This window comes from Coenobita brevimanus, chromosome 45 (genome assembly GCF_032717465.1).
Source record: "Coenobita brevimanus isolate Jiangsu-jjx chromosome 45, ASM3271746v2, whole genome shotgun sequence".
NCBI classification, from domain to species: domain Eukaryota; kingdom Metazoa; phylum Arthropoda; class Malacostraca; order Decapoda; family Coenobitidae; genus Coenobita; species Coenobita brevimanus.
The window spans coordinates 376594-396387 of record NC_136998.1 but is presented as its reverse complement, the minus strand read 5'-3'; the positions used below and the strand labels follow the sequence as shown (position 1 = coordinate 396387).

General features: G+C 40.2%; 1 protein-coding gene and 1 pseudogene across 1 annotated transcript in view; both read left to right on the top strand.

Moving 5' to 3' along the window:
- The window catches only part of LOC145398382 (uncharacterized), an 83507-nt gene that overhangs the window by 6466 nt on the left and 57247 nt on the right, over positions 1–19794 (top strand). The window lies entirely within an intron of this gene.
- Positions 159–11664, top strand: LOC145398369 (uncharacterized; annotated as a pseudogene).

Below are 19794 nucleotides of genomic sequence, written 5' to 3'. Positions count from 1 at the left end.
TCTGTTTGATTGACCTGAGATGTATGGGGCAAGTAGGGTATGTTTGATTTGCGGCTGGTGATTGGCCGCCGATGATGTCATTGAAGTAAATGCAGGCATGTACTGCAGTGCAACATGCGCACGTAGGTGTACAACGTGGGTGGATATTACAGCGCAACATGCGGACGTAGGTGTACACCGTTGGTGGATGCAGTGCACAGGGATGGCCCGAGGAGTATGTGATTGGGGGGGGGGGAGGGTAAGGACAATTTTGACCAACTTGATCCGTTCGGCTTTACGGTTTGACCAACTAAAAGATATAAATAAAATTTATGACCCCCCCCCTCCTTGCCACCGTTCCATGGGTGAAGGGGGACCAGGTCCAGTCACCTTAATTAGTTACTGTATGGTACTTGATTTTGGCTTAGATTATTCCCCTGACAGGAAGGAAACTAGAGTATTTTGTATTTTGTCCTCTATATATATATATATATATATATATATATATATATATATATATATATATATATATATATATATATATATATATATATATTCATCATTGCCAGACGCCATGTATCCCAGACGGGGTGGCCAAGGGCTTAGAGTTAATTGTTTTACGGGGAGGGGCACTAATCCTCCGCCAACCCCACTTGACACGTAGGGATGCCAACAGCATCTGGTGTTCCCAGGCGGTCACCCATCCAAGTACTAACCAGACCCAACGTTGCTTATATATATATATATATATATATATATATATATATATATATAAAGAAAAACGTATGTAAACAATATTTTGTCATCTTGGAGACCTCTCATTTTGTTAAAAAAAAAAAGTCTCCACTCTCCATTTTTGACCAACTCAGTCATTTTTTTACCAACTCAGACCACACATGAGGGGTGACCCCCCACCCCCATCCCCCGGTCGGGCCATCCCTGGCAGAGCAACACGCAGACGTGGGTGTACACCGTGGGTGGATAATTTACTTAAAAGGTCACTTAGCATTTAATAAAACTTTATAATTAGCTTTAATTTTCTTTGATAACAGTAAACTTTAAAGCTAATTTTGACCTCTCTAGCTTTGGAAATTATCCATATTTAAACTGGCTGCTTATATTGCAGGCAACATAAAACTATGTGTTCAAATAAGAAGAGCTGTAGATTTACATCATCGGCGGCCAATCAGCGGCCACAAATTAAACACATCCTACTCACCCCATACATCTCAGCTGCACAGGGCAATCAAATAAGGTACAGTCATGCAAAAGTTCGCCTATAGAGACAAAAGTAAGTTTTGGAAAGATGTAAAGCAAAAGAAGGAGTGTAAAAAGTCAACGAAGGTTATTGATGTTTGTTGTAACTGGGAGGAAATTACCCACATATGTTAAAGCAAATTTTGATCATTACAGTCTCCACTTAATACAAGAACTGAAAATGCCTGCATTACTGACTTAAAACTCTGTGGCCAGGGAGGGAAAAATTACACTTCAGAAACTTCTGCACGGTCACTCAGAAAAGTAATTTGTAGGTTGAATAAAGGAGCTGGTCATGACAGCATTCATGCAGTATTTTTAAACCTTGCATCGGAGGACCTTTTACACAATTTTTTGCTAGTTTTTTAATGATTGTTTTATTCAGTGTTATCTCCCTAGTGCTCTACTGAAGGGCACTATTACCCCCATACCCAAAGGCAAGAAAAATGCCAAAGAATCCATGAATTACAGACCAGTAATGCAGTCCTCATATTTTCTTTAAAATTCTGAATTATTTTCTGTCCAAACACCCTTGCTATGGACTACCGGTAATGTCCTTTGTTCTTCTGCATTCCCCATGTCTCGGCGACAGAAAAGTAAAAGTAGATGATGTATATTCCAATTTCCACTCAGTTAACGCCAACATGCCACAGGGATCAGTTCTGGCACCAACCCTGTTCCTAGTTCATATTAATGGTCTCTTATCTGTCACCCACAATCTCATCCATTCATATGCAGATGGCTAAACACTTCACAGTTCATTCACACTGAAACACCCATTTACAAAGTTTAATATCTCTAACTCTCAACTCAGTGCTGCCATCTCCGTAAATCAAGACTTATCGAAGATCAGTGAATAGGGGCAAAATAATCTTGTCTCATTTAATGCTAGTAAAACCAAATATATACAATTTACTAATAGACAGATGCTGCCAGATTCATATACTACCTTCAATGCTAATAAAGTTCCCATCTCCAAAAGTATTGAAATTCTCGGTGTTTCGCTTAACAATGCCCTCAGCTGGACCTCTCATGTTAGATCACTTGCCAAAGCTGCCTCAAAGAAACTTGGATTATTGTACAGAGTCCATAACTTCACCGACAAGCAGTTAGCTATAATTTATAGGAGTCATATAAGCTCTCAGCTTAAATATTGCTCACCCTTGTGGAATGGGTGTGGAGAGGTTGCATTAAAACAACTAGACAAAATTCAGAACAAAGCTGTTGGAATTATTAATAACCCTGCCATTATTAATAAAGTACCTCCCCTACACGTAAGAAGGAATGTTGCCTTCCTTGCATTATTTTACAGATGCTCTTATGGCAAATGCTCAGAAGAAGTTGCGTCCACTGTTCCACCTTTCCATGCCTTCCCTCTTGCTACACGATCATCTGGTAGTGCTCACGACTGGAATGTCACACAGCCATATTGCAGAACTTCTGCTTATCAGAATTCTTTTATTCCCCGAACCGCATCTCTCTAGAACTTGCTTCCCTGTAGTTGTTTCCCCCCAGACTTCAACCTACAGCTGTTCAAGTCCAACTGTTACAGATATTTTATGAATGGAGGATGCCAGTAATCTGGTGTATGGATTATTTTTTTGTTTTTATTTATTTCTGTTTTCTCCCTCTGTTCTGTTATTTAAAATAAAAAAATTGATAAAGTCAACTTCAAATTTAGACAGTTTTGTTTTATGAGAGGTTCACTAACTTCTGGTGCTTGCTTTTTATTAAAGAAAATTATGACAATCTAAACAACACGTAAGAACTCGATCTTAGCTCTTTTTGTAGACTCGAAGTAAAGCCTTTGATAAAATAGATCGAATAATAGTTGAGAAAAAATTATTACAGTCTGATATTCTGATTGATATTACTCTAATTGTAATGCACTGCTGAAGGAATCAAAGGGCAAATATTGCCTGGCAGGGCAGCAGCAGCAAGTATTATAACACTGATCAAGGAGTAAGACAAGGAGGGGTGCTTTCACCTTTTCTCTTTACTTTCTAAATTAATGACATGGTAAATGAAGTCTCAAACTGTAAGTTGGGAGGTAACACTGGCATGTTCAAGTTAAATATTGTTATTCTGGTAGGATTAGGTTGATAGTTTATAGCTGGAGTTGTGAAGAACATTCTAGAAATCAAGATCCGAATTCAGGATAACAATTTAATCCTCGGTTTCGAGTCTGGTTCAAACCACAGACTGGGAATTACCCGTTCCAGGATTTTAGTCTAGGGTTTAGCCATAATCAAGTTGCCGCATTATGCCACGGATAATCCAAAATTGAGTAAGCTGGAACTTACTTCAGACTGAAGCACACATTCGGACACGCTGATCACAGCCAATTAGCATGCGTTTATAGCATAACTGGGATTTGAATGTATTAGGAAAATCAGCCTCTACTGTAGAGAAACGAAATAATCGCCACCTGCATAGTTAGTGCATTAATATGACAAAACTAATCCAATATATTGTTAAGAAACGAAATTTGCCAATTACGTAGCTGCGATCTTTCTCGACGTTTCTCGTACCATAAGTTCCGGTACGGGTCAGAGTTGCCAGTTTGCCTGCTGTTTGTGAGTGTAGCTGTTTCGTAATTTATGCATTAATTTTTATGCTCTTTTTCTCCATGATGTTCTGTTTATGTGACTGCATGTTAAATTATGTAATTTAAGTTCGTTTGGTAAATTATTTAGAGTGTTATGTAATGTGGGATGGCTTTGACATGTTTTGGTTGTCGCAGCATTGGCAACTGTTGCCCGTCAAGAGTAAACTCGAAGTTTCGAGAATAATGTAAGCTTATTTAAAGTTGGAGTAGAGATTATTACAAGTTTAGTCAGGTTCCAGTTCAGTTTCAATGAAGTTTAGTAAGTTTTCAGTTTGAGTGTAGTGCAATGCTGTTAGTGAATTTTGTGAAGTGTTGCTGGCAAGCATTAAGTGTAATTACTGTCAGTGAAGATTATTAGTGGTACTTGTGTAATAAGTGTCAAGCATTAAGTGTAATATCAGTTAGTAAAGTGTGTATAGCTCCAGTGTTTGTGAGAACAGTGTAGTGACGTTGGAATGCATTAAGTGGAATTACTTGGGAAAATAAAGACAGTGAACTTTCAGGAGCCAGTGTTTATTTTCGCCTCAGCTGTTCTTGTGTACTGTACACCTAAAGGCTGACCATAAGGAGAACATCTCACTGGGCAACGTCCTTCCTGTACTGAACTACTGCTGTTGAAGCCTGTGGCAATGTGGGGTGATGACGTAACACTGGTGTCAGGAGTATGGATTAAGTGCCGCAGTGAGTCTAACCTTCGACATGGAGCAAGGTGGTGTGCATACAAGATCCCGAGCTGGGTAGGAGGAGGAGGTGACCCTGGCTGCAGTTATGAAACTATTACAAGCTTCAAAGAAAGAGATTAATGAACAACTACAAACACAGAATGAAAGACTGCAGGCCCGAAGTGAAGAACAGAAAGAACTCGGGAGCTAAATCAAAGAACAATTGCAAGCACAGAATGAAAGACTACAGGCCCATAATGAAGAACAGAAACAGCTCAGGAGAGAAATCAAAGAACAAATGCAAGCACAGAGTGAACAACTAGAGGCACAACGTGAAAAACAAAAGGAAAGATATGAACAACTTGAAGAGGCATTACAGGAACAACAGAGGAAATTACAACTGAGGATGCAATGACAGCTAGATGCATTCCCGGGGGAAATGAAGGAAGAACAGCAACAGCCTAAGGAGGAAGTAGATGCCAAGCTAGAGCAGCAGGAGTAAGAGGTAAGCAATAATGTGATAGAGTGCAAATAGCATGTGGACAACCCAGCTGAAGATTAATGAGGGAGTAGTGATGGAGTGCAGACAGCATGTAGAGCAACCAGTTGAAGCATGTAGTTGACCATGTGACTATAATCAGTGAGAAAATTGAGGCTGTAGAGAAAAATTGCACTGCTGAGCCTCAGGTTAGTGTACAGACAGCATAATTAAGAAAGGCATGGACAGTGTATGGTGAATCTTGATGGATCGCAGGCATCTAAAGTTAGCATTACAGGGATGAATAATCAGAATGCAGAGGTGTTGGGTCCTGAATTTAATTATGATGCCCCAGTTTTTGGGTCCCGAGCCAGTGAAGTGCATGGCTGTAATGGGGGTCCAATTAAAAAGAGACCTCTCAAATTTGATGGTAGAGTATCTTGGGAAGCTTACCATGCACAGTTTGAGTTACTTGTGGATCAGAATGGTTGGGATGATAAGAAGAGGGCTGCAGAAGATCCACCATTGAAGATATGCAGGAGAACTTTGATGAATAGTGTGCGAGAAGACAGAAGAACAGACGGAAAGGAGTGTGGAAGGAATGGGAATCATAGGAAGAAATGCAGCTGTACTGCAGTGACAGGGCCAGCATCAGATGAAGACCTGAAGAGAATGCAGATGGAGGATGTAGATTTGCAACCAGTGCTAGAGTGGCTGCAGCAGAGTACAGGGCGACCATCTTGGGAAGAAGTATCCAGGTTAAGCCCCACGACCAAGAGCTACTGGAGTCAGTGAGACCTTCTTTGTTTGAACAACGGACTACTGGAACATCAGTGGGAGACACCCAATGGCCTCAGCAAGTATTGGCAACTGGTGATTCCAAAGAAGATGAGGTCTGAGATCTAGGATGAGTCCCATAACCAGATCACTAGTGTGCACCTGGGAGTGAAGAAAACTCTAAGTCGGCTGTGACAGAGGTTCTACTGGATTGGCATGCGTCAGGATGTTGAAGAGTGGTGTTGGGCCTGTGATGTGTGTTGTGCCAAGAAGGGACCCAAGTAACGTGGTTCTGCTCCTCTCCAGCTGTACCAAATGGGTGCACCGATGGAAAGAGTCACGGTGGACATTGCTGGACCTTTGCCACTCACTGAAAGAGAAAACCAGTATATATGTGTGTCGCCATGAACTGCTTTACAAAGTGGACAGAAGTCTATGCTATCCCTGATCAAGAGGCTGTGACTGTTGCTCAGGTGTTGGTTGATCAGTTTTTCTGTGGGAAATATTTTCCCCCAGAGCAGTTGCGCTCTCTAAATTTATCATAGTTTATCCCTGGTTAAAGGCAGAGGACGTAGAGACTGTTGTTAATTATTCAAGCGGTTTTAATAACCCAGAAACGACGTTCTCTTTAATAATTCTTGTTATTGATAAATTAAATGCTACTGCATTTAACCCCCGTGGACAACTATGCATTGTAAATACATGTAATTATGTGGTATTTTCCACTGACCTAAGCTGCGTCTGCGCGATAGGTGACGTGGCAAGCAGGGAAAGATGCCCCTGTTAAGGCAGATGTGGAATTAAGATATTTACATAGTTAAAGGGAATATTTGGTCTAACTTTAGTTTAAGTAAAACTAAGATTAATTTGTTAGATTAGCCCTGTACATATCATGATGTACTTTAACTGTATTTAGTACTGTAAATAATTAAAGTTGGCAACCTACCATTCTATGAGGGAGGTAGAATTGCCGCGTTCACTCACTCTGCTCCTAGCTCTCGTGGAGTTAGCACGTTGTACATACACACCATAAGGACGCTTGCTTGCCCAAGCAACGATAACAGGCAGCCTCATCGTCATCGGTTAACGATCACTCCCTCTTCATATAGCTAAGTAACCTTTACGAATTGGCCAATTCAAGGGGGGATTAGCGAAGAGATAAGATAGAAGAATAGTATTGTAGGTGAGTTAAATTTAATTCACGTATCACCTAACTCTGAGACTTGTTTGATTTACTTAGACAACTTTAGGGAAGAGTAACGACCTACGAGTTGTGTAGCGAGAAAATTCTTGCATAGCGGTGTCCCGGCAGGGATACCGACTTGGATACATTTAACATTTCTCACATTTTGGTGCCCAGAAAGAGGGCCCCGATTTGTTTACCAGAACTAATCAACATTTTTCACATTTTTGGTGCCCCGACCGAGTGAGGATAGCTGATGTGTGCAGAGCGCTGAATGTGTTTAAAGTTGCTTTTAATGGGCATAGCTACTACTACGTTCGGTTGCAATGAAGTAGTGGAGAATATTATAGCAGTGGTAGGAGCCATAGAGGGCTCTTGTAAATCCTCAGTAGCCATAACCCTCCTCGAGCCAAGGAACCTGCCATATGGCTCCCCAGTTGGTTATGGAACATATAAATTAATTAGCAGAGCTGTAAACCGGAAGTTGCAACGGGTCAGGAAGGGAAGGGATTTCATACATTTTAATGCCAAGCCCTTCCAAGCAATGTTGAAATCTGATGGTATACATTGGAACCATCATGGTAGGGAAGCGGTTCTGCAGAAATTTATAAATTATGTAGAACATAAAAAAGTTCTATGCTGTACAAGCTATGGGTGGGCCTATGGAGTATTGAGGTAATTAATGCTGAGCTCGGGGAATATGGGTGTTTTGGCAATTGAGTGTGGGGATGGAATAAAACCCTAGAGGTTTAATAACCCTGGGGAATAGGTTGAAATTATAGACCTAATCCCTACACTCCTCAAAATTAAACTAAATAATTAGCTGAGCTGTAATGAATACTACGAAATTGGAAGAGGGGATAATTTGCACAATGAGGACTTAATCCCTACCCTCTTCAAAATTTAAAATAATCAAATCATTACTAAGTTGAGGTAAAATTGTGGTTGGAATTCATAATTAAATTATTAAATTAGAACTCCGTCAACATGTCTGTTTCTTTATTGCAAAGATCTTCTAGTAGTAAGGCAGGATGGGTAACTAGAGCCATAAATGATTGTAACCAGTCGCTGGACCAAATACCTCTGTCCAAGGAGAGAATAAATAGTCTCCTAAATATTCTGAAAGATCGATGGAGTAAGTACGAAGAGAGTTACTTAACTTTAGAAGCGGCTATAGTAAAGGCTGAGAATAAGGAACTCTTAGAGTCAGAAACTACGAAGTTTGAAGACAAATTAGAAGAATACTTAACTGTAGTAAAGACACTAGAGTCAGAATTAGCTGACACTGCCGCGGAAACACAAGTTGTGGCACAGCAGAGTAGAGCTGTGTTACCACAAATAACGCTTCCGGAATTTGATGGAGAGCAGAACTGGAAATCCTTCTGGGATCAGTTCAAATATTTGGTACACGATAGAACAGATCTCCCTAAAGTCACCAAACTTACGTATTTGTTAGGACAGGTCAAAGGAACACCATATCAACTGATAAAAGAATTACCAGTAGAAGAAAATAACTATGAAGTGGCTTTGACCATCCTTAGACAAAATTACGAAGACAGGGAACAAATTATAAATCATTTATTAAGGGCTCTAATAGAATTACCCACGCCTAGGCACGATTTTGATTCCTTGCAAAAATTTAGAATTGCACTAAGTTGTAATATAAAGGCCTTAGGTACTTACGAAGATATTAAAACATCAGATTGGGTGCTTTCAAGAATTGTGTCCTTAAAGCTACCACCGAAAACCAAGGATGCTTTGTATGGTAGGTACCAGAAGGATAATTTCTCCTGTGAAGAGATAGAGGAAGGCTTGATGCAACTCTGTAAACATTTGCAAGGAACATTAAACACTACTGAGGTCAAACAGAAGACTGAAGTAAAGAAAAAACCCACTAACCAACTGATTGGGAATGTTAAGTCAGAGAAGACTAGGTATGTGCCTAAAGAAGAGATAGGTACTTTCCTTAGCTCCACAAAGGCCGAGGATAAAGTATTAAAGATTAGGAATAGACATGCTGAGGATATTAAGGAAATAAAACCTTCCATGGTAAAAGACAGGAAAGTTTGTGTCTTTTGTGGTGAGCAACATTCCAGTGTATTTTGTCAACACTACCCTGATTATGCTTCTAGAGTAGGGAAGCTTCAGGAACTGGGGTGTTGTATAATCTGTATGAACTCCGAACATACTGCCGCGGACTGTAAGACTAAATTAAATCTTTGCATTAAATGCAAAAAAGATCATCATCATAGTGCTTTATGCCCTAGGATGAAAATTGAGGTTCCTAAACCTGCAAGCGTCAATATGACAATTGCAAAAGGGAATGCTCCATTAGTAATGCCAGCTGCAGTACCAATAGCAGATGTGAAGGTATTGGTTGAGAATAGAAACCAATTAGTATGTACCCTGTTTGATACGTGTGCTCAGAAAACCTTCATTTCTGCAGACATTGTGAAGAAATTAAAGTTACCAGTTATCGGCAAGGTAAATCTAGCCATTGCAGGATTCTTGACAACTAGGAAGGCTCAGTCTTTTGATTTAGTTAGACCTGTAATACAATTAGGCAGATATAAATGCCGTATAACAGCAGCTGTGCTTGATACTATGGAGACAAGTATATACATAAAGGGACTGAAGGAAACCTCTGATCATCTGCAAAGCTCAGGGATAAAGTTGGCTAAACGGAATGTGGAATCAGATACTGTGGGTCCCATAAAAATGATAATTGGTTCTGATTATTGTGGAAGATTCCTACATAGGACTTTCAAAAGGAATAAGGTACAGTTGTTCAAGAGTCCAGGAGGTAACCTTATTATGGGTCAGTTGCCTTTTCCAAAACAAGATAAAGGAGAGGCCAAACTAGTAGACTCAGTCTTTGTTACCCCCACACAGTCATTGATGGTAGCTAGAATAGGTGCAGAATTAGAACCTACTCAGATAAATGACTTGTTGGATGAAAACATTGAACCTGTACACAAACTGTGGGACCTAGACAGTGTAGGTATACATTCTGAGGAACCAACCCCTGAAGATAAAATAACTTTGGATCTGTATAATCAGTCTGTGGAATTTAAGGATGGACAGTATTGGGTAGGATTACCATGGAAACTTAACCACTCAGAGTTACCAACAAATTACCAGGCAGCTAAAGCTCAGTTAAATTCTCTTCTAAGAAAGTTGAGATATAAACCAGAACATCTGATCCTATATGATAATATTATAAGGGATCAATTGAAGAATAAATTTATAGAAGAGGTAGAATACCCTGTTAACCACAAAGAAGGACACTACTTACCACATCATGCTGTAAGCAAGGATTCAGTAACTACTCCCATAAGGATAGTATTCAACTGTAGTAGTAAAGCGTCCAAGGGATCAGCTAGCTTGAACGATTGCCTATACTCAGGACCTACACTAAGAGAAGTTAGGGAATGTGTTACTAAGACTTAGAGAGAAACCTTACGCTTACACAGCAGACATTAGTAAGGCTTTTCTCAGAATAGGACTGAGAGATGAGGATAGGAAATTTACAAAATTCCTCTGGCCTCATGATCCTCAAAATGAGGATAGTCCATTGAAAACTTACTGTTTCCGATCGGTGCTCTTTGGCTCTTGTGCTAGTCCTTTCCTACTTTGCAACACTTTAAAGCATCATTTTGAAAATGCCAAATGTCCAGAAATAGGGCAGGCTTTTTATATGGATAATTTGCAAGGTGTTGCTGATACAGAATCGGAAGCTTTGAAGGCTTATGAAGTAGCCAATTCCGAATGTGGGAAGGCAAATTTGCCGTTACAGAGCTGGAATAGAAATTCATCGCTTTTGAGGAATAAAATACAAGAGGACTATCCAGATTCTGACATTCCCAAAATTCAAAATGTGTTAGGTCTTAACTGGGATACAACAGCCGGTGCTACTTTGGCTTGTTATCTACGTGTCATGAATCTACTTCGGTATGCGATCTACACTTTATATTACGATCTACGTGTCATGAATCTACTTTGGTATGCGATCTAGAGGTTAGAGAGTCTGAAACATGAGTGGAATGTCTGTTCGAGTGTCGAAGCTCCGGTCCCGACTTAACAAGGTACATGTGGCAACAGCACACTTCATTCCACCATTGACATAAGTCTCGACAGCTTTGGCATGTTATCTACAAGCTAGTTTGTTACCTAGATTTTAAAGATAGGCCAATCCTTTACCTTTCTTAATTCCTCCTAACCTCCGTAACTCGTCACTTATATTTCAGTCATTGACACAGCCCTTGAGATGCTCGCAAAAGAATTCTACACCGAAATCAGCGACGAAACTAAGGCACTGGCATTTTTAAGAAGACATGGACTTTTTGATGAAGAACAAAGTGTTTCACCATGTCATCGATGTGGCGGAGAGATGAAGGACGCTCGGAAAAGAGGACGAAATGGCGAATTTATGCCCGTTCTTCGTTGCAGAAACCGTGGATGTCAAACTTTTCGTTCCGTTCGCAGAGGCAATGTATTCTTCCACTTCACAGATATAAATAACAAACTAAATTGCAAGGTCTCTCTTTGCCAAATTTTAGAACTGATCTTTTATTTTATACAAGACCTCTCTTACGATCTGGTTCAAAGTTTAACTGGTAGAGGTACCGAAGCAATTTGCGATTGGTTCAACATGTGCAGAGAAGTTTGTACAGCGATCGTTTCAGTCCAGACTCTTGGTCAAATGGTAGGTACGGTGTAGATACTTTTTCCTTGTAGATAACAAGCCAAAGTACGGTGTAGATATTTTTTCCTTGTAGATAACAAGCCAAAGTAGCACCCAACAGCCGATGTAATAAGTTTGAAACCAATTAAGTTCTCTGACGTCTCTCTCACCAAGAGGTCCTTGTTAAGTCAGGTTTCCAAGCTATTTGACCCATTGGGATTTGTCAGTCCTATAGTTATTAGGGGCAAATGTTTAGTACAGGAGGCTTGGCGAGAAAAGTTAGACTGGGACACTGAATTGGGTGAGACATATGTGGAACAATGGGAACAGATAAGAAAGGAGTTTGAAACTACATCAAGCATATGTATTCCCAGGAAAATAAACAGTAATGAGAAGTCGCACTTACACATATTTTGTGATGCTTCTCAAAGGGCCTATGGAGCAGTAGCTTATTGCGCAACAGGAGAGGATAGTAAGATTATAATGTCCAAAGCCAGAGTTGCGCCAATTAAAGCAAGAACCCTACCTCAAATGGAATTGGCTTCCATAGAAGTAGGAACTAAACTGGCCAGGTATATAACCACTACTCTTGATACTCAGTTTGAGGATATTTACATATGGACTGACAGTGAGATTTGTCTTTACTGGATAGGGAAGGAAGATAGTAAAATTCCTTTCGTCCGTAATAGAGTGAAGACTATTAAAGAGCTGTCTTCCAAATTTAATTTCATGCATGTGTCCTTCAAACAAAATCCAGCTGATCTGCTCTCGAGAGGTTCGACCGTAAGGAGACTGATCAAAGATAACTTGTGGTTTAAAGGTCCTAAATGGTTACTCACTAAGGATTGGCCTGAACAGAAACAGTACAGTATTGCCGAGGTTAGTGTAGTGCACTTGGATCCTATAGTACCTGAGCCAGAAGTAATTGAAATCAGCCGATTTTCATCAATAAGACAACTTCTAAATACTTCTAAATTGGTTGTTGAATTTTTGAATAAGAAGGTGGGGTTTCAGAAATTAGATCCCTTAGAATACTGGCTGAAAAGAGTACAAAGGAATTCTTACGGGGAAATATATAAACATTTAGGCCAAGACACTGGAAAAAGGAATAAGCTGATGAAGAATTTAGGCTTGTTCTTAGACGGAAAAGGTCTGATAAGATGTCGAGGTCGATTGGTAAAGGCTGACTTGCCCATCCAAACCAAACATCCCATTTTATTACCTAAGAGTGGATGCTTTGTACAACTTATTATAAAGGAAGCCCATGATTCCACTCTCCATGGAGGTGTACCGCAGACCTTAGCCCAAATTCGGGAAAGGTACTGGATTCCTAAGGGTAGACAGGTTATTAAGAAATATCTCAAAAACTGCATCATTTGTAGGAGGTATGAGCAGAGACCTTATATCTACCCAGGACCACCAGCCCTACCGAAGGAAAGGGTGAGCGTAAGTCGGCCCTTCCATATAACAGGGGCTATAACTGTTACGGGTGAGGAAACTCCCCATAAAGTTTACATTTGTTTATTTACTTGTGCCTACACAAGGGCAGTCCATCTAGAACTAGCGGAAGACCTAAGCTCTGAGACATTCCTCAACATCTTTCGCAGATTTGCCGCTAGAAGGTCTTGTCCTGGGAAGTTAATAAGCGACAACGGAACTAATTTCGTTGGAGCAGCTCCCTTACTGTTGAACATAATGAACGACCCAAAGGTTAAGGCAGCGCTGGGAATCAGAAATTGTATTTGGCAGTTCACAGCTCCAAGAGCTCCATGGCAAAATGGATTTACCGAAAGAATGATTGGTATTGTCAAGAACTGCCTGAGGAAAACATTACATAGAACTAAGATCACGAGAGAAGATTTAAGAACAGTAATAACTGAAATTGAAGCCAGGATTAATAATAGACCTCTGACTTATCAAGATGAAACTAACGACTCGCTAGAGGCCTTAACACCGGCTCACATGTTATATGGCAGGAAGCTCCATCCGATGCCTTGTGTGGATATCCAGGAAGAAGTTGATGATCCTAACATAGAAACTAATGATTTAGGACAACATCTTCGGGAGGGATATCAACATCTGAAAAGGGTGCTGGATACATGGAATAGACATTGGAGCGAAGAGTATCTTTTGAGCCTACGCGAGAGGTTTTATGGAGCTCAAGCTGCCAGCAACAAATCAGTTATTAACATAGGAGATGTGGTCTTAGTGAAGACTGAACAGCCAAGATCCCAGTGGCCATTAGCTAAAGTGATCTCCACACACCCAGATTCTGAAGGGGTGCTGAGACTCGTAAAAATAAAATGCAGGGGACATACCAGTATAAAAACTATTGATAAACTGGTACCCCTTGAGTTAGCAGCCACTCCGGATTCAGAGAATGGTGAAGATCAAACGGGTCAAGAGGCGCGACCTAGTAGGGCCGCAGCACAGGGTTCTCAAGAACTATGGAGGGAACTCTTGGCTAAGGGTCATATTACATGATACAACGTATCATTTTCTGCCGGCCCCAAAACTGTGGGAAATATTTTCCCCCAGAGCAGTTGCGCTCTCTAAATTTATCATAGTTTCCCTGGTTAAAGGCAGAGGACGTAGAGACTACTGTTAATTATTCAAGCGGTTTTAATAACCCAGAAACGACGTTCTCTTTAATAATTCTTGTTATTGATAAATTAAATGCTACTGCATTTAACCCCCGTGGACAACTATGCATTGTAAATACATGTAATTATGTGGTATTTTCCACTGACCTAAGCTGCGTCTGTGCGATAGGTGACGTGGCAAGCAGGGAAAGATTCCCCTGTTAAGGCAGATGTGGAATTAAGATATTTACATAGTTAAAGGGAATATTTGGTCTAACTTTAGTTTAAGTAAAACTAAGATTAATTTGTTAGATTTGCCCTGTACATATCATGATGTAATTTAACTGTATTTAGTACTGTAAATAATTAAAGTTGGCAACCTACCATTCTATGAGGGAGGTAGAATTGCCGCATTCACTCACTCTGCTCCTAGCTCTTGTGGAGTTAGCACGTTGTACATACACACCATAAGGACGCTTGCTTGCCCAAGCAACGATAACAGGCAGCCTCATCGTCATCGGTTAACGATCACTCCCTCTTCATATAGCTAAGTAACCTTTACGAATTGGCCAATTCAAGGGGGGATTAGCGAAGAGATAAGATAGAAGAATAGTATTGTAGGCGAGTTAAATTTAATTTACGTATCACCTAACTCTGAGACTTGTTTGATTTACTTAGACAACTTTAGGGAAGAGTAACGACCTACGAGTTGTGTAGCGAGAAAATTCTTGCATAGCGGTGTCCCGGCAGGGATACCGACTTGGATACATTTAACATTTCTCACATTTTGGTGCCCAGAAAGAGGGCCCCGATTTGTTTACCAGAACTAATCAACATTTTTCACATTTTCTGTCGTTTTGGGATGCCACAAGAGCTAAGCTCAGACCAGGGTAGAAACTTCAAGTCTACTGTGTTCCGTGAGTGCTGCAAGTTATTGAGGATCAAGAAGACCAGACAACCCCCTTAAGGCCATATTCAGATGGGATGGTGGAGAAATTCAACTGGACCCTTGGAATAGAACTGGCCAAGTACTACGTTGATGGACAAACAGAATGAGACCAGAAATTATTTGCATTGCTGGTGGCATACCGGTCTGCATCCTTGAGTCTACCAGCTTCAATCCTGCAAAACTGATGTTGGGCCATGAGTTGCGCTTACCAGTTGACTTGTTAATGGGAAGACCACCTGGTGAGGAGCTGCCTACAGACATCACCGGCTATGCAAAGTACCTTCAGGAAAGGCTGTCTGAGGTACATCATCAAGTGCAAGGAGCCCTCATGTTTTCAGGGGAAGTGATGAAGTGCAAGTATGATGCCAAGGCAAGTGAACTGAGCTTCAAGGATGGTGACCAAAGTTTGGTTATACAATCCTCAGTGTAGGAAGGGACAGTCACCAAAGCTGCAGAGGCCATGGGATGGGCCTTACACTGTGTTGGCCCGCCTATCAGACGTAACATATCGGATTCGGGGAGGCAAGAAGTCTTGCCCAAAGGTGGTACATGTGAACTGTCTGTGGCAGTACCATGGGCCAGGACAGTACAGCTGGGATGTTTCCGAGGAATTGTGCGCACCCACAGCCGAGGATGTTGAGGAGGACCAAGGAGCTGAAGTGCAAGAGGATGGTGACAGTTCCCCAAGAGAAGAAGTGAATCAAGAAGAGGACCAAGATATTCCTGGAGGAGTGGACTGTGTAGAGGAACAAGGACATCGTCAGAAGTGAAATAGAAGAAGACATGATAAGTTGAAGGATTATTTTGTGTATAGTTAGATGTTCCATTAAGATTAAGGTTTGTGTTTGTATATACTGTGAAGTTTTGTTGGGATGACAAAGAACTAGGGAGGGGGTAGTGTTAAGAAGCAAGATTTGCCAGTTAGGCAGCAGAAATATTTCTTGACGTTTCTTGTGCCGTAAGTTCCAGTACAAGTCAGAGTTGCCAGTTTGCCTGTTGTTTGTGAGTGTAGCTGTTTCATAATTTATGCGTTAATTTTCATGCCCTTTTTTCCATGATAATCTGTTTATGTGATTGCTTGTTAAATTACGTAATTTAAGTTCGTATGGTAAATTATTTAGAGTGTTATGTAATGTGGGATGGCTTTGACATGTTTTGGTTGTCGCAGCATTGGCAACTGTTGCCTGTCGAGAGTAAACTCGATGTTTCGAGAATAATGTAAGCTTATATAAAGATGGAGCAGAGATTATTACAAGTTTAGTTAGGTTCCAGTTCAGTTTCAGTGAAGTTTAGTAAGTTTTCAGTTTGAGCGTAACGAAGTGCTGTTAGTGAAGTTTGTGACATGTTGCTGGCAAGCATTAAGTGTAATTACTGTCCGTGAAGATTATTTTTGGTACTTGTGTAATAAGTGAAGTGTTGTCAAGCATTAAGTGTAATAGCACTTAGTAAAGTGTGTATAGCTCCAGTGCTTGTGAGAACAGTGTAGTGAAGTTGGGAAGCATTAAGTGGCATTACTTGGGAAAAGAAAGACAGTGAACTTTAAGGAGCCAGTATTTATTTTTGCCTCAGATGTTCGTGTGTACTGTACAACTAAAGGCCGACCATAAGGAGAACAACTCACTAGGCAACGTCCTTCCCGTATTGAACTATTGCTGTTGGAGCCTGTGGCAGTGTGGGCCGTGGACGTAACAATATAATGTAATACAGCTGTAACACGACTGAAAGAAAAAAAATCCATGATGTTATGAATAACTTACTAGTAGGCTTTACTGGGATGCATAAACACCTAACATTTGCTGTTCATTATTTATATTACGTCAACTATCACTCTATCTGCCATAGGTGAATTAAATAATCATACAAGTCTTAACCCGCCGACTCCCGTTGACATATATATACGTCCACACGTTTTGTCACTATGACTCCTGTTGACGTACATAAACGCGCAGCAATTGCAAGGTCCCTAATTTGCACAATTTTCAAATTTCACACGTGATTTTTGGTGCATATACACGGGACACCTTCCTCTACAAGATGCCAGGCAGGGACAATGCCTTACCCTGCATGACCTCCCCCCCCTCCACATGCCATTGTCTCGGCAATTCACCTGTTACCAGTAACCTGGCCAGTAAAGACATGTTGTGCCACGGTACAAAATTCAGGGCCAGAATGATTTCCCAATCGATGACAATGTGGATGACAAAGTTTACGTAGCATTAGAGGAAGAAACAGTCAGAAATGATCAGGTAATGTCGCCAAAAAAGGTCAGGTATGTTGATGTGTTTGGTGAGTGAAACAATGCTTATATTGCCTATATTACTGTGTGAAAACCAATATACTCTCGTACTACATATAAATTTGTACCAAATAAATAAATAAATACCATTTATGGGTGGTGTGGAATAGTTACCCTCCCATAGAACTCATTTTCTTTGGAGGCAGCCTGATAGAAAACCCAGTAAGGTAAGGGGTACTGCTACTTGCATTGAGTATTTTAATCCTTTCATGCACGGACTCCAATCGAGTCATTAAATACCATCCTGTACAACACACCATGATGCACATCGTGTGAAACCAAGGAGGACACAAGTTTCCCGCTGATGTGTGTCATATTTTTGTATGGTTTTTTTATCCGATTCGTGTCATGGTGCACTTTACAGGTTGTTAAACAATCTAACAACTCAAACCACATGTGTCTCAGAGGGTTAAACCTCAGGTGAGCGATTTGTCTATGAATTTTCGATAGTTTCTCACCAGAAGCGGAGGTGTGAGCCAAAAAAAAAAAAAATCCAAAATTGGTCAGGATTTGAGGGAGTCAGTGGTGGAAAATCGTTGGGACAGGGCGGGTTAATGCAATAATTGGTATCAATTGTTCATTACTTATATGCTGTAAAAGTATCACCAGTAAAGTGTGCTTTGTGAATGTGTGACAACTGACCGAGTGTTTGTACATATGCCTATCATCGTAATTTCATCTTGGTGTAAACTTTCAGCATTTTTGGTCAGGTAGTCAAACAACAGCAGAAGAATTATTGATCTAAAATATTTACTTTCTCACGCTTTCTCTCACGTTTTCTCTCTAGATGTGCATATAGTTAGGCGCCATGCATTTATCATACATACAATGTTCAGTTCTCTGCTTCTGACTTGCTGTCAATGAACTGCGCCGGTAAATGCTTGGCTATTGAATGAATGTTTAAACCTAGAAATGAGGAGATTACGCTTGCTTATTTCACCCCCTAATCAGAGAAAAAACATTCATGTTAATTTATGAGCGTAATATCCTTTTTTTGACTGTTAGAATTCAGAAAACATAGTGTTACAACAGGAAATCTGTTTTAATTCGATTTCGTGGTGATGCATTTCAATTGAAGCCCTGCGTACATTCCCTTGGAAAGCTGGGATTCCAAGGGGTCTATTTGGTCTCATGAGTAAATGTGTAGCTACAGACAAAATGTACTGAATGTACAGTACCTACTACCTGCTGAACGAATCTCTTCTCTGTCTCACACAATAGAAATGTCATTAGCCTCTGAAAACCATAGCAGTTGGGCCGTGTTGTGTTGGGCCGGGCCATGTCGTGTTGGGCCACTCATTTCTCACCTGAACATAAGCATCACTACGCTTGCCGACTCGTACCAGGTTGGAGGAAGTGTCAAGCTGCTTCGGTTTAACTGCATTATAGGGGAGGGGGGATTTTTAAATAGCCTGTTTAAATGATCAGAACTACAAATACTCGTGCTTCTTTGAAACAAATGTAAAATTCTGATAAGGCATATGTACTTTGGGTACTAAAAAAAATCTATTCATCACTGAAAGCATTTCTGTTACAGAAATATGGCAGGCTAACACAACTATCAGTTTTATGACGTGAACATACGGTGATATACTGCATAATGGGTTAGTGTTTGTTCAGCTGAGAGTTTTATATGCCCCAGTGAGTGACTGAGGAAATGCTCAGGAAGTCACAAGTGAGTAATCAGGCAATGTTGCCATACAGACATCTGGAAAAGCACTAAACTGCACTTGCAGTCGAAGGTGGTCTGTTGGGCGAGGTCCTTCACTTTTGTACATATTATGTAAAAACGTCATACCATCTTGCTTAAGTTATTCTAATTAGGGCCGACAGCTGACATACGTGGAAATATTCCTGACTCGTCTGGTTCCCTTTCATATATTGATGTCCCCTATATTAGGCTGTGCCTCGACTGATGGTCACCAGGTGATGAATGCAGGTATCTAATGTAGAGAGGCATTACATATCTGCAGTCGATGGTGTTCTCTTGGTCCAGGTATTTTTCTTTTTAACATTATTGTAGGTTTAGCTATTTGTCTTTTTAGGATTTAGCATAGGTTAGCGATTTGTCTGTTAGGTTATTAGTTTTAGGGACTTTAGGTTAATTAGGCCTTTTTTGTGTACCATAACTTAAGGTTTAAAAAATAAAAAATCTAAAAAGATAAAAAAAATACAAATAAAATTAACGAAAAAAATAAATACAATAAAACATTGTTATATATATATATATATATATATATATATATATATATATATATGTATATATATATATATATATATATATATATATATATATATATATATATATATATATATGTACGTGTGTGTGTGTGTCTGAA